Source organism: Adiantum capillus-veneris, chromosome 23, assembly GCF_014529385.1.
Source record: "Adiantum capillus-veneris isolate H3 chromosome 23, ASM1452938v2, whole genome shotgun sequence".
Lineage (NCBI taxonomy): Eukaryota > Viridiplantae > Streptophyta > Polypodiopsida > Polypodiales > Pteridaceae > Adiantum > Adiantum capillus-veneris.
The window spans coordinates 50,388,147-50,404,686 of NC_140953.1; positions in this window are offsets into that span (position 1 = coordinate 50,388,147).

The window sequence follows — 16,540 nt, forward strand, 5'->3', positions numbered from 1 at the left end:
ACTTGAAAGAAAGATAGCCCTAGAGTGATGGGCGTATATACAATGCACGGGGGAAAAAACCTCCTAAAGAGGGAAAAAATGCCCCGGAGGTCCTAGTGTGTTCACACACATCACTACCACATGTATATGGTAACATAAAGGAGATTCTCCTTTAAGGGAATTTAACATTGGCAGCCATGCGATCAAACCATGGTGCCCCTAGGATTACATCCTCGCGCTTGAGAGGAGAGATAAAGAAGTCCTCTTTGTCCACATAACTTTGGACATGGAGCCTCCATTTCCCGATTAAGGGAGTGACTGAAGCTTCTTGCCCCTTGAAAGCACCGTCTGCGGGTAGGACATCTCCCATCTCGGAAGCTTGTATGCCTAGCTTGGTGGCCAACTCTGTGGATATGAAATTGTGAGTAGAACCAGGGTCAAAGAGAATAAAAGCATCATGTTCTCTTATCTTTCCCCAAGCATGGCATAGACGAGATCCTTTCTGGTGAGTTTCCTCCTCTTGGATTTTGACCAAGGTAGCTTTAGGAGGCTCATGGCGGTTGTTCTTTTGGGGACAAGCGCGGTACGCATGCCCTTGCTCTCCGCACTTAAAACAGCAGTTATCCTTGCGATAATGCTCAAGCTCTTCAGGAGAGAGTTTATTTTTGCCTTTGTAATCTCCCTTCTCTTTAGCTTTAGTTTCCCATAGGAGACTTTTGGACATTTCCCTTCCCTTAGGCTCACAGGAACCCTTGTTTTCCATGGCCTTAGAATTTCTTTTAGCCCTCGTTTGGAAATTGATTCGAGAAGCCACCATCGTGTATAATCATCGATATGGTGTGTGGCCTTTGGGAGTTGACATACTCCACCATTTCTTCGGTTAAGCCCACACAAAATTGTTGCTTTTTCTCTCCAAAATCCAACTTCTTGAAGACAGTGGATTTGAGTTGTAAGTCCCAAAACTTGTCTACATATTTGTGAATGGATTTGTAGGGAGAGAGCTTTAAGCTTCTTCATTCGGTGAGTACTTTGTCTTTGGCATCAGTGGTGAAAAACTGCTTCGTAATGGAAGCTCTTAAATCTTTCCATGTTTGTGGAGCTTCATCATTGGCCCATACGTTAGACCACCATTGTCTGGCGGACTTTTGAAAGTGCATAGCTACATGGCGTAGCTCAGAAGACTCCGTGAAGCCCTCATCTCCAAACGCCACATCGAATTGTTGGATAAAGGCCAAGACTTTGTCCGTAGCACCAAAGGTGCCATCGTAGGTAAGGAAAGAGATGCTCTTCCCTCCCTCTTTGGACTTCTTTAGCTTGGACGACCTCTTCCAGTGAGGCATAGGATTTCCTATGGCCTCTTCTTTTTGATGGCTCAAAGGTTGCACCATCACTTTCTTCAGAAGGTGAAGAATTTGAGGAAGATGGAGAAGAGGGTGACCTCTTTCTCGCCTTTTTCTTGCCTTGATCTTCTTTGTCTTCACCATCACTTTCATAAGAGGAAGAGGATGAAGAGGATGGAGAAGAGGGTGTCCTCTTTCTTGCCTTTTTCTTCTCTTGCTTTTTGTCGTCCCTCTTTGAATTATGGTGTGGAGAAGCATGCGATGTTCTTCTCTGTTTTGGAGAGCGTTTAGCCAGTCAACTCCTCCAAGGTGGTAGGAGACTCACTTCTTTCTCGTTCCTTCAGCGGGGGCTCTTGAATTCTCCTTTGAGAAGGAAACGCGTCATCAAGGAGCAAATTTTTGAGCCCTTCATATGCCTCCTCTTCTTCTTCCTGAATCGGAGAGAGGCTTCTTTGGAAGTCTTGCAAGGAGGCTTCCTAGGTGCTCTCTCGTCATGGTGGGGAGCTTGGAGAATCCCATGAGCACGAAGCTGCCATTGCACTTCACTTCTGAGGGATGGATTGCCCATGGCTTGTTGAAGCCTAGAAACAAGGTAATTAACAAGCATAGGGGCATCCTTGGTAGCCTGCTCATTAGCAAAATCAAAGTTATCAAAATTAATTTCACTCTCTTTACTATTGTCAGCCATTCTAACAACTTTTAGGTGTAAAATGTTTAAGTGTACTTTGGCACTTCAAGCCCTAGTTGCTACTCCTCTTTACCCCTTTAAAAAAGCACTCAAGCTACTATACCCGTGGCTCAAATACCATTAATCGCAAGGAATAGAAAAGAGGTCATTCAACACCAAAACAACATCATCTCCTGTCAAACTTCTAATAGCTCAATAGTGGTTAACTGCAGGCAAGCCCCGTAGGACTCCACTATTAAGACCATAGCTCTTGGCGCGGTGATGCCTCGTTAACTGCATAAAGGCAGACGCACTGCAAGGCTGAAAAATCCCTATTCTACTTACTCGCATGCAATTAATAATACCAACCATTTATAGCTAGCTTGAGGACCTCCCTTCTTGAGCAAGAAAAGAGAAACCTTGTGCTCTGATACCAATGTAACATTTGATGGCCTAGTAACTTGTGTGTAGCAGAAAATAGCATGAACATAGTGAGCATTTCACTAGAATAGATTCCTAATGAGAATAAAAAGAGTGCTTGGGTGGAGAGAGAAACAAAAAGAATAACACCTAGTTATATAGAATGAACAATACTTCAAAAGAGAGAGAAATCAAGCAATTGACAACAAATGAGGACCGGATTTGCATGGAGCCGGTCCCCCCTCCAAAAGGCTTTGTATTATGGTTTCTCCCATCAAGAGATACATTTTACAATACAATTCTTTGTGTTCCTTCAATACTAGCTAATGCAATGACGATGGAAACTTCAAGCACTAAGAAAAACACTTATCAAACACAATATAAAGTCCCTCATGGTCTCAGACCCAAGACCTCACACACCTTCGAAAATGGTGAGAGATAGTGGGGTATGAGAGTATATGGAGAGGAAGAAGGAGTAGTCTTACGAGAAAGATGTACATCTCCTCACATAATCACTCATATTAGCATAGCTTAGCTTAGTAATTATCATGGTAGAGGAGAGGATCATGCATTGAAGCTTGGTTCTTGGTTGGATTTGCATCACAAAGCCAAGAGTTGTTGGTGTAGGCCTCCCTTCTCACAAGCTTGGAGTAGGTGATAAGCTTTCCATTAAAGCTTGAGAAGAGAGAGAGAGAGAGTCTTCTTACTCTACACATGAGCTTGTGTGAGTGTGTGTGGATAATTATCTTTGAAAAATAAGCCCCCTCTCTCTCTTGGTCGACCCCCCTTGCTATTTGCTTTTGCTAGCACCTCATTGGACCTCCCCAGGCTTAGCCGATAGGATTTCAGGAGCATAAGTGATAGCCTTCTAACATGTGTCCCCATTTCCCCTTTTGTGATAATTTTAGGTAATTAATAAATGTAATTAAACTCTCATTGGACTGCTTTGTCTCGTGGCCAATAGGAATCAGGCAAGCCATTGGGCTGCTGAATGCTCATTGGATCCCTTGGGAGACTGTACAATAGTCTTCTAGAGATCTTAATTCTTATTGGTTATTTTATTAAGTGTTTTTAAATTAATTAAACTAGATTTACTCTAGCCTAAATTTCATTGGTCCACCTCCAAGGCCATCCAATAGGATTTGAGTACACCTTGTGGGCATGTGGCCTAGGGAGCTGACATGTTCCCTCTTTCCCCTTGTGTACAAAGCAAGCTTGTGAGTGTGTGTGTGTGTGTGTGTTTCTCTCTCATCCCCTGCTTCTTGGGTTAGCCCCCTTCTATGTAGGGACTTGTGAAGACTTTTTTTACACACACAAAGCATCCAATTTTTATAAGCTTTGACCATTGGACACAACCTTTGAATTTTGGAACCTTAGCATTTTGGAAGTCTTAATGGGCTGAACCTTAGGGTCTTTTAAGCCCATTGTTTCACATTGCTCTTTTACAGATGGCCCCCCCTTTGGATCCCAATTTTCCCTCCTTTGGATCCCTACTATGGCCGATTTGCCTGCTTAACCAATATTCTAGCTTTTTCTCCCCTGGCACTTTCCCATATTAAATGATCAGTTTAACATGAGACATTTATTTAGGAGAATTAGATATTATTTAATATGATAGTATTCTCCACAAGCACATGTAGCACCTCCCCAAGTGGAATGGAGTTGGTCTCTTCAGACAGCTATTCTAGTGTTAGAGTTCAGAGCTACTGATTATATAGGCGGTTCAATTAGTAAGGACTGGAATTCAGTATTGGATTGAAACAAAGAACTGAACTAGAAAAATGTACTCAAATGGAAGACACAACTGGAAGACTAGGAATGGTATTATAAGTTTAGATCAGCAGTACGAAGATAATCAGTACAGTGTACAACAGGTGTAAACTGAGATGAAGTGTGAGAATTAATTACAGTAGTAAGTGATTATAGAGTTGAAAGCCAAAAGCTTATGAAGCTAAAAGTCTAGAAGCAAAAGCCCATAAGACAAAAGTCAAAAGAACTCCCAAAAGCCAAAAAGCCCTGGAGACATTGTAGCGGGTCCTATTTATAGGCTTACAAAGTTACTATAGTAGCTGTTGTAATTATTGTTGAATTACTGCCGGTGTAGCAGTTCCCGTTGGTCAGCCTCCTAAGGAGGAGTTCTTGCCTACTGGGATTGTCCTTGCCTTCTACATCCTTCCCTCCTTTCTTGAATTTTGGTATAACCCAAAATTTCCTTCTAACTTGGAAAGAAAATCCACCGCCTGATTCTGAGCTGTTGTTGAGAAGACCCCTCTGGTTTTCTGAGTTGGCCGATGTTCCTCATGATAGTTCTCATTTGATATTGCTAGATTTATACCATACTTCATGCTTGTTGAGTGCTTGACACCCATATAGTTGTAATTCCAAGGGTACCCATCCAAGGAGATTCTAGTGCCTACTTGAAAGCTAGGAAAATCCACCGTTTGATTCTGAGATAGAACTACCTAGTATCCTTCCACTAAACCCGCTTCCTCTTGCCCTTCTTCTTTGGTGCCTCAAAAGTCTGAGTGCTAGCATTGTCCTTCTAAATAAGTCTATAAATGGCCTCCTACTCCAGTTGATCTCGTCTTTTAGTGGTTATCTCAAACTCATAAGGTGTGAGGTCATTGTAAGTTTTGGTGTTGGGATCATATAAAGTGCCTTTTCCCTTAGTCAGATGGGTTCTGACCAATTTATGACAATGCGAGGCTGTGTGAATCCATCCTTGCGAGAGTGGCTGATTCTTCTTCATTCTAGCCTTGAAGAGAATCTCTGCCATTTGTCGGTATTGTGGTCCCAGTCCCAGTTTGGCAGTGATATCCTTTTCAAGAATCTTGGAGGACTCCACAATCAATTGAAGTAACTAATTGGTGATCTTCATTAATCCACAGAGTTGGATCTTCCACCAACCCATACAGAGGTTGAACTTTTTTATTTTTCCCTATAGATCCATGACTGTGTTCATTTTGAGGACATCATTGACAAGTGATTGTCAGGCTTTCCATTCCATAGTGGCTCGCTCATACGAGTCACGGAGTCCATCAGTGATGCTGAGATAACTGAGCCAATCTTGTGGTTTTGGATGTTGAGGATACAAGGCTGGGAAGAATCTTGGTAGTTCTGCCTTCTTGGTAGGTAAATCATACAGGAGTACTGGAGAATCATGTACAAACTCCAAAAAATTGAGAACAGTTTGGTTCTTCTGCTGCATCATCTTCCTAGTAATCCAAACCAACTGAAAGATTTATCGAAGAGCAGTTTCCTGTTCTCCTACTGACATTTGGGTTTGGGGTCCTTTACTGTTGAAATGTTGATCTTCAATGATGGCCTTCACCCTCTGATCCAAGACACCTCTGGCAATCTGCATCTGAAGAAATAGTTCTTTTAATTCACTCCTGACCTCCTTCATACATCTGTATGTAGGTCTATATCCTAGCAAAAAATCTAGTTCAATAGCTATGGAGTGGCGATCTATAGTAGACTGTCTCTGCCAATGTGAATTTTACTTTCATATCATCAGAAGTAAATGTCCACTCAGGAACCCTTTCCAGTAGTTGAATGTTGCTAGGATAAACAGATAGTTGGTATCGCTCTTGATCGTGAAAAGCAGCCGACTTCCAATGTTGAACCATCTCCCTGGCTCCTACATACAGCCTTTACAAGCATACCAAATTAGAGATTAGAGTGCCATGCTCAAAATACTGTCTAGTAATATGAGCTTGTTGAAGCCTTAATCTCTTATTCAATGTGATAAGCTATAAAGAGTGTTGTGCATTAGCTTCAAAAGATTCAGTCACAACTTTGGCTTTTCCTTTGCTGTCAAGAATATGTTGTGACTGGTGTCCTCAAGGCTCTCCAGAGTTGTCCTTATTGTGCTGGTCACTACCTTGCTACTGCTGATCATCCGACTGATGGTTTTGCTGGTCCTGATCAGTACCCGAATTGCCTTTGTTGGGTCCACTACCCCCCTAGAGCTTGAGTGTGGGGAAGGAGGAGAGTCATCATATAAGACCTAGGGTAACTAAACCTTGGATCCTCCTCCCTACCGCCCCTTATATAGGCTAGCTCCTAGCACTTGCCCTAAGTGGATCCCCAGTCCCCCTAGATTGGTCCTTGCCCCATAGGACCCTTGGCCTGACATTACTCCCCCCTTAAGGAAGAGTTTTCGTCCTCAAAAACACAAGTAGTAATATCTTCTGAAGAATACAAGTCCCATTGAGTGAGCCAGTTGTCTGTATGATCGATAATTGGTGCAGTGAGGAGGTTCAATGAAACCAAGAGCAACATCTCGGTTTTCAACATTGTTGTCCATTTGCAACCACTTGGGTCTAAATGGTAACTCCCTTTATGACTCACTTGAGTGCTATAAAGAAGTAACCACCACTAAGAGTCACTTGGGTCTAAATGGGAAACTCCATTTATAACTCACTTGAGTACTGTAAAGGAGTAACCACAACTAAGAGTTGTCCAAAGGCATAACCAGTTTTCAAATCTTCTGAAGGTACTGGAATAATGCAAGGAAACCTTGGCATAACTTTCCATGCAGTTGTGAGCCAGATTTCCTACTCGCATGAGTATCTTGAAAAGTTCATAGATAGGGAGTGTCCTCTTGTTAGAATTCTGAATAGTTTGGAACACAAAGAACTACATGTTCATCCCTAATGAAGGTTACTTTCCAACATACTTTGTCAGCACACCTGGTAAGTCCTTGACGTATGAAACTATTGAAACAATCTCCAACCCCACCACAACAGGTGTTCAAAGTCGAAAACCGTACTTAAGCAAATTCTAGAATAGGGAGAAAATCATCTATTCAGAAATACGTTGTGCTAACATATGCTCTTAGCAGATCCTTTAGCATAAGAGTACTCTTTGTAATATGCCTATCTCCTTGGATATTTGACAGTATTGAGGTGTGTTTTCCTCACGCTTTACAGACAGTCATCCCAGATGACTGGTAAACGGGGAAGCACAACAGTGTACAACATTTGTGAGGAATCAACAATGTCCGAAATAACCATCGTGGTTAACTTTAAAAAGTCTACCAACGCCCAAAACGAGCCATGACCTCTATTGGTGATTAGTAGACCCAAAAGTAATCTCATAGAGATAGTGCACATAGAGTGCAAAATGCTTCATAAGCAACAACCTGAGGAATATGCATGCCATTCCAAATCAGCCTTTTCTAAACACTAGGGCCCATAACACCTAGTGTGCATACATTTAGCAAAAACTAACCCGAACCTGTATATCCATAATGATCCTTGCCAATACTTATGGCAAATGTGATGCGCCTAGCACCATTAAAAGAAATGTAAATAGTTCTGAAAAGAAATTGAATACTTTTAGTTGCAATCTTTTGCAAGCCTTGCTGAAACGTCTGAATCATAGTAGAAGGTGAAACATTGATCACTTCTAGGTACAGACAATGAAAATTTTTCATTAACAACTTATAGCCTTGCTATATGTATAAACAACCATCTGTAATGTTGTTTAGCAGTACTTGTACCTTAACATTAGGCAAAATTTGGACTCACAAAGGGGCCCTTTAAGGAGTTTGACTTTACCTCTCTCTATCAAAACGGGCGCATGGATAAATTTTTGCAAATAAACTCCAAAGTTGGCGGAGGTTTGACAGTTACAATGTCCTCTTCAAGCTCTATCTACTGATATATAGCACGCCATGAGATTCCTCATATTTTAGAAGATTCTTTTTTTGATTCACTTAGATTCCGACAGAGTTGTCACATCATAGGTGAATCAAAAAAAGAATCTTCTAAAATATGAGGAATCTCATGGCGTGCTATATATCAATAGATAGAGCTTGAAGAGGACATTCTAACTGTCAAACCTCCGCCAACTTTGGAGTTTATTTACAAAAATTTATCCATGCGCTTGTTTTGGTAGCGAGAGGTAAAGTCAAACTCCTTAAAGGGCCCCTTTGTGAGTCCAAATTTTGCCTAATGCAAGTCATTCTAAGTATCCGACAATTTCTGGCCACGAAATTGCTCCTGATACTTCGTGCTAAAAATGGTCTAGAAAATAGATGTGATCAGCACCTAGGGACTTTGTCGTGACACATAATTGAAATAATGGCGCCAGTGTCAATCCAGAGACTCATATTCTCTACATGTGGAATATGTCTCATATAAGGATGTGTGAAAAGGAACATCCTTCAAGTACAAGACGTACTTGTGTGTGGAGGTAACTGCAAACACTCTACGATGGGAGTGAGAGGGACCCTCATTAGTCTTGCTCCACTGGCTAAACCTAACTTCTTGAGTTCCTAGACCATGTTGTACCCCATGTGACAAAATGTGCCAAATTGAACCCTACAAGTAGGTTCGTAACTGCATAAGGCAAAAAGACAGATTGGACACTTGGCCCAAAATACTTTGTGCCGACATGCCCTTGGCATGGGTCTGTAATATTCAAGCGTACTGACGTCTTGAAACACCAAGCAAAGCATACTAAACATGGAATTGACACCAAATCAGTACACTTACCTGTATGCAAATGGAAAGAAGCACGACCCCTACCTGAAAAACAAACAGTACTGCACTGGGAACCTTGGTTGTTTCCTTTGCAATCCAAGCCCTTGGATTAGAATCTACATAGTCAAACCCCTTGGTAAGACTCTTTTTAGAAATTTCTCAACTAGCAGATAACGGTAAACAACATAATCAACCCTGTACAGAATGATTGGAATCAACTTGAAAAGTGTGTCCGTCTGCTATACCGTGTGTGGTAGATTGCGGAATTCTTTCCTTGAAAGTATAACTGGGAGAGATCAACTGTGATTCTCAATGCAGATCAACCTGTGATCCTGAATGCCTATGGGGTGATGTAACAATCACTCGCCGGGTCTTACCTCAAAACAGTATGTCCATAGACACGCCGTAGTGCTAGAGATAGAGCAGGAAATCCACACAAGTGAACTGTCGAGCTCTTATGGACAGCCATGCTGTCACCACTGATTGTTGCGTCTATACTCCGTGGTAGAGAGCAGCTGGTGTGAGTGTAAGATTATCAAAAATTCACTGGAGCATCACACTAAAAATATGTAGTGCAAAAATGACACCCTAAACATCCGTAATGACAAGATGCTTGCTTGTCAATTAACATCAATGTGTACTCCACTGGGTAGTGTTGTTAGTCGTGAGAACAATCATCCAAGGATACCAACAAGTGGATCTTATCCTAGGTTTAACAATGGCTCTTAGCCAGCGTGCATGGTTCATAGACATCATGGCAATTAGTGTTCAATCGTCGAATAGATGAAGACTAATGTGGATGGCACCTTGCCCAATTTATAGCTAAGAGTTTGAGAGCATCTTGGCTCAGGAGAACGCAGTAGCAAAACATGTAACAAAAATTCGTAGAAAGCCACAGTTTGCCCCACTTACCATGTATGGGTTCGTGACTTTAGGACGACTTAGCATCGGCACTTTGCCCGTACAATAAGTCCTTGATTTAGGTTTTGTTTAGTGGTGTTGTAAACAATCCCTTTTTTAGTATGTCCGTGACAGAGTTGCAAGTGCGATAGCTGAAGCGTAATCTCTAAAGCGGTGGAATTCATGCCACCTGGTTAGGATGCCTTGCATACCATTTTTTAAGCCCTTGGCGAGAGTGATGGCCTCAAACATGAGAGCCAAAACCGTAAGTGTCTTGCACAGTTTAAACTGGTAGGGATTAGGTGAGCTGTGATTCCCTATTTTTCCAGTTTGTTGAATCCTTGTTTAATATAAAAGTGCCAGAGCACTTTGCTTTGCACAACGACAATAATTGCCAAGTGAAGCGTAAACAGGGAAAAACAAGAAAAACTTAAACTTGGCTAACCTGGTCGTTGTTGCTGCAACGAGTTGTCATAAAATTTGGAAGGAAAAACTCATTCCAAAATGGCTTATAGCCATATCTGCACAGACGCCGTCATATATCCTATACACCCGTCTGGAACATAATGAAATAACCTGCAATATGAAATGACCTGCAAACACATTTCCTATTCCTTCCCAAGTTTGGATGCTTAAAATAGATGCCAAACGGGAGAAGACACAATGCAAGATCCCTAAATTGAACCCGTGTCGAACAATTTCAATTGGAATGAACTAATACCTTGTGGCAAACACCCGATAGCAGCTACTGCTGGAAATAATAACAAGGAGTTGTCCATGCCGAGCAACTTGATGTGCTAATTTCCTTGAGAGTCCAAAACACTACCAATTGGCTATGAGGTGGCATCAAATTGAACCACTGAGAATCCGTGCTCATTAAGTACACCACTTTGTACCATTGATTAGTAAGAATTATCGGCCGTGCCGATCCCTGCAAGTATCGGTTCCTTTTGCATGGCTTGAATATTATGTAGTCAAGCCCTACTCGATGTTGATCTCTCAACCAAACAGTGGCTCTTTGCAAATAAAGCAGTGGAAAAAGTTGACTGCGTACAGAACTTGTCACAAGTTGTGAATGTGCCTGCATGCAAGAGCTACATAGCATGTTTGAAAGCATAATCAAACCAAAAAAAAAGCTATTGCATACCTTGGCGATGATTTGTGTGGACTTCTCGAGTCGTGCTTGAGGACTTGTTGTAGCCCTAACCATGGTAGGTTTTATCTTTGTCAATTGCCGCCTCCAGCAACGTGTCTTGAATCAACCAATAACCATCATCCATGTTGTACTCTCCTTGTCGGGATTGCTCCATGTTTACCCTTGCTGAACTAAGGCAACCTTTACTTGCCATGCTTGAAGTACGGGGAGACCTGCAAAATTCCATGAGTTTAGTACATAAAACCTTTAACTTAACTTGCTTACCTGCTTGTATGATAATGCATGTCGTAGCATCCACAAATCCAATGTAGTAGCTCGTAGTTGTCGTATGCATGAGGCCATAGTCTTGGATTAATCCCCTGCTTTGAAGGCATAATCCTCGTAGGCACCACTAGAGACCGATAATTAGCCATACTAATTATACTCGCAACCTCAAATTCAGGAGATAACCAAAATTTTAGTGTGTCTGGAAGTGTTGGTGTGATTTGAAAAGGGTCTGAAATACGATTCCGTTGCTGCTTGCAACGCTATGTTGTGTCGAGCACTGGGGTCGATTGACAACACTCCATGAGAGGGGGGGACCTTTGGCGTGGGTACCCTCCCTTGTACAAACATATTGCCCTAAGGCCTTATGGACTTGGGCATGTCAGTTTGAAACAAAGCAAAAAATAATTTGGTTTTAAAAAAAAAATCCTGTAATTGGCCATCGCGATGGTGCAGGGCGCAGCGAGCAGAAACCCGAGGACAGATTCCTGTTCGTGGCGAACCGGGGCCTTGCCCTGTGTCAAATTTTACTGGCAGAGGCACTGCGATCCTGAAGAGCCCAACCCCGTGGGGTTTTATGCACCTCGAGCTTGCCCGCTTCCTCGTCACAAGCCACGTTGCAGACCGCTTGACGACCAGAGAGAGAGAGAGAGAGAGAGAGAGAGAGAGAGAGAGAGAGAGAGAGAGAGAGAGAGAGAGAGAAAGAGAGAGAGAGAGAGAGAGAGAGAGAGAGAGAGAGTGGACGTGCAATCTTGCAACAGCCAATCGACCCTTCTCCTTCCCTCCTCCATAGCTTTCCTTTGCCCTAGCTTCGATACCAATATAAGACCTAGGGTAACTGAACCTCCTCCCTACCGCCCCTTATATAGGCTAGCTCCTAGAACTTGCCCTAAGTGGATCCCCAGTCCACACTAGTCTAGTGAGAGCGGATTTTTTGAGATGGGGCTCAACTCAAGGCTTCCACCAGATAACAACTCCGTGAGACCCTACACACGCATATTTCTTAGGGGCACCACCCTCTTTTATGGAGAAAGAAGGAAACCAAAACAAACCATATACAACACACACACACACACACTCACACCTTCCTTATGTAATTCAACACAAAATGCCCTTCAACCATTCAACACACACTCCTTAAGCAATCCCTTTGAACACTGTACAAACTCACATGCAAAGATTGACTTTCACCATATTAGTGCTCATATACTTCTAAGAAAAGCAAGCACAAAACCTCAAAACTCAAAACACCATAATGCACAAATACTTGACAACTCCTTTCCTTTCCCAAAAGAAGAGACTACTTACACACATAAGGCGGCATGCATAGAGAGCTCTTCTCCATCTATGCAACCCCAAGACTTACTTACACACAACATAAGGAGAGAAGCCAAGCAAATAGACACCATGGTGCACAAAAAACTTTCTCAACAAACAAGCAACCCAATGAGCACAAAATATGAGAAGCTGCCAAGATATGCTTACCAATTTTACATGCGTTTAGAGCAAAAGTGTGACGACGACACCCCAATTGCAACAATTTGTTGATCAAACCATGAGATAGATCATTGAACTTAAAAAAACTTGCTCTCATATAGAATATACAATCCTTATTTAGGGATGATTATGGTAAGAGAAATATTTGCAAGAGAATGGTAGCAATAGCATATTGGTGCTCTCTCTATGGTGCCGTTTATGATAGCGAGCTTAGGAAATGGATAGGGAGACAAGAGGAGAGAGAGATTAGGGCTTCCCTAACCTTAGAGGAGCTTATTTGCAGCAATGGAGTAGGTGTGTGTATTTTTGTGCTTGCCAAAGGGTCTTTTTATAGCTGTACAAGACCTTGGGTTAGGTTAAACTTGACTAGGGTAGGTAATTAACCATAGTTAGGTTCCCTTTTGACCATTCCTTCAATTATGCAAATAAGGGACTTATTTTTTCATTAAAAATAGCCTTTTAAGTAGTGGAGGCTCCATAAGGGTTGATAATGTATGTGGGCCCCACCATGATGTCCCTCCAGTGGCTCCTGCAGAGTGTCCCCATCCTGTTTGTTGTGTCTTTGGAAGCATCTTGAGCCGACCCCTCCACATGCAAGTGGTTTTTAACTCCCCATTGGTATTTTAGAATGTTGGAGAATTCAAGAAAACTTTTCACCTTTGTGGTTTACCTGATTGTAACTTTGACCTGCAGTAACAGTGTCCGCAGCACCTTGTTTTCACCATAACTTTCAGCCTGTAACTCAGAATTGGATGCTGTAAAAAGCAAAGTTGACCTTCTCAAAGTGTTTAAGCTTATTTTGGAGTGTTCCTCAAGTATACCCACGAGCTAAGGCGTTCAAGATGCATCCAAAACACCTTTTGAACCAAGTCTCCTTGTAGGGGGCCCTTTAGCATGCATCCAAGGTGTAGCATGCTTTTTTCAAAAGAGAATCCACCTTAAACAAATGAGGTAGGCTCCAATAAAGTTTGATTTATTGGGGATATATATTATATTTAAAATTTGTTGACCAACACAAGTAAATGATCCAAGAGTTGGGTCACATAGTGGTGGGGAAGGGAAGGCCTACAAGGTTAACCCTACCCTTGAGAGAAGATGGGTAAGATAAGTGCACATAAATTATTTATTTACAAATTATGGGATTTAGATAGCTATTTAAATTAGTAAAGGTAATTAGTTAAAAGAATATGCAATAAAAAACTAGGAGAGTAGAATTAAGTTTACTATTTACATTTAGCATGAAGAGAGAAATATGATGTAAATGCATAAAGATCTAAGACGGGTAAGGTGTTTGTATGGAAAAAGGATATTACGGAAAGAGAGAATGAACACTAGGTTAAAACTTTGATAAAAAATATATACATTTGAGTAGAAATGTAGTTCAAATGCAAGGTTACCATTTAACGCTACTCACTAGTCCAAGCCCTTGGCCTAGGTCCCTGACCCCCTAGTTTGGGCCTTGCCCCATAGGACCCTTGGCCTGACACATCATTATCAGGCTTGCTGTCCGACTTGTCATCCTCTTCCTCCTCATGCTCTTCTTCCTGCTCAAACTCCTCTTCAGCATCATCTTGCTTACGGCGGATATAATCCATAATGGCTTGATTTACCAAGGTTGTATTATATTCAGTGATCTTATCATACAAATCACTCTGAATAGTCTCAACAAGTGCCTTCAAATTATACATATTCATTGTTACATTTCCTTGAGGATTCAGGATATCAGCAAGGTTATTGTGTATATATATCTCTGCAAGGGAATCCTTTAACACATTGTGGATGTTGAGTAGTTCTTTGAACACTGCACGCTTCATTCATAACATGGCTTCAAATATGTCAGCATCTCTCGAGGCAACTTCCTTCTCTTCATTCAGTTGTCGATTTTTGGTTTCTAGATTCAATATCTTTGTTTGCATCTCCTTAATTGTTCAAGTTGACTAATTCTCAGCAATAGCATGCTTGAGAGACTAATCAACCATTTCGTGCTGAAGTTTGTGAACCTGATGTTGGCTGCTTCCCAGTTCTTCTTTCAGCCTAGCCACTTCTTCACTGGAAGCTGATACATCCATCATTTGTCCTAGGGAATGCACAATAGTGTTCCATGATGCTTGGATCATTGTTGAGCAGCCATCAACTACTGTAGCTGAATCAAATTCAACTGGCTCATAAACCATGATTGGAGCCACATATGGTAATGCTGCCAAATCTAGTTTTTGAAGTATCAATTTTCCCTTGAGAGGGTTATTTTGCAATTGTTGCAACCAATCCTTCCTGGCCACTAATAAAGCCAGTTCATTGAAAAGAGTTTTGGTGACCGGGTTGGCAAGTGCTTTGCCCTTTTCTTTGCCAGGATTAGCTACCACCCGTTCAGTGCTTGCTTTTTGCTGGCTTGTTTCAGTGCTGAGTATTGTTTGAGTCTGCTCTTTGGGTATCCCTGAAGTCTAGTCTTCAAAAGTTTTATTAGTGGCATTAGGAAAAGTTTGGACTCAAAAATCGGCCTTGTAAGAATTGTTGATGTGGCATAGCTTTCAAAAAGTGGGGATCGGTAAATTTTTTGCAAATAAGATTCAAACTTTTCGTAGGTTGGATATTTAGAATCTACTCTTCAAATGCTATCTATTGATATATAGCATGCATGTATCGGACATTGCCTTCATGTAGATCTAGAAAAAGGTGATTTTAGATTACCGTAACTGTAACAAAACCTGGCTGATTGAAAAAAAAAGGCATAACTTTCATAGAAGTCATCCAAACTTTTTGGACCTTGGCTCTTTAGAATCCATTTTTCAAGAACTTTCCAATGATAGGTCATATCATGGGGTTCTAAGCAATATTTAGAGGGGTCTATCGGGTTGCTTTCTTTTGTACAACTTTATGATGTGGCACTCTTAAAAGGCCCAAAAATGAGTTCAGAATTTTCTTAATGGCAGGGACCTAATTCTCAAGTTTCTTCAATAGAGTAGTACTCTTTTCTAATAGTGATGAGCGCAAAGCGCAACAAGGACCCTGACGACCTCAAACGCCAGGAGCTGATGCACGCCGAGCTAGCCACGCTGAGATGAACAGGGGGCACCACCTAGCTTTGAGCAGCTAGGATGCAGACAACACCGATTTGAAATAATACAAGCTATGTACACACACACACACACACACAATGATGCAGGTGACGCCTCAGGGTGTGAGGGGAAACAGATTTAATGCAATATTTACAGAAACCTTATCTTCGGTGATGTGGCAACCATGGTGACAGAGAGCGATAGAGAGAGATAGTGAGCCTAATAGTGCATTCTCTGGAGGTGACTCATTGACACGAGATTTCTACTATCGTGAGTGTGTAGCGACCATTGGAGTCAAGGTGTAGACATGGCTTCTTCACATAGTGCTATTTCCCAAAATGCTACACTAAATCCCCTCTCTCTTGATGCAAGTGTTACCAATCCCTCCACCAAAATGCTACCAAGTGCTGACCCCCTCGATAGTGACCTCTCAGTGCCTTTTTATAGGTGAAGGTTGCATTAGGTTAGGGTAATCTAATTACGTATAGGGCCCTAATCAGGAGAGACAAAGCAAGGAGTTGGGTCCCAGATGGTTGACCCTTGCTTTGTCTTTGGAGAAATTTAAAACTGAAAACTCCTAGGTGGGCCTTTGTGACCATCACCTAGAGAGAGGTGGCAATTTACAAATGGGGTTTTTTACAATATTTTGGCTTGAAACTCAAAAAATAATGATAACCTATGGATATTACTGCAAAGATGCGTCGTGGACCAGATGCCGGTGAATGGACCTCGCTGGTGCGTCGGTGTAGCATGTTCGCCCGTCTCGGGGC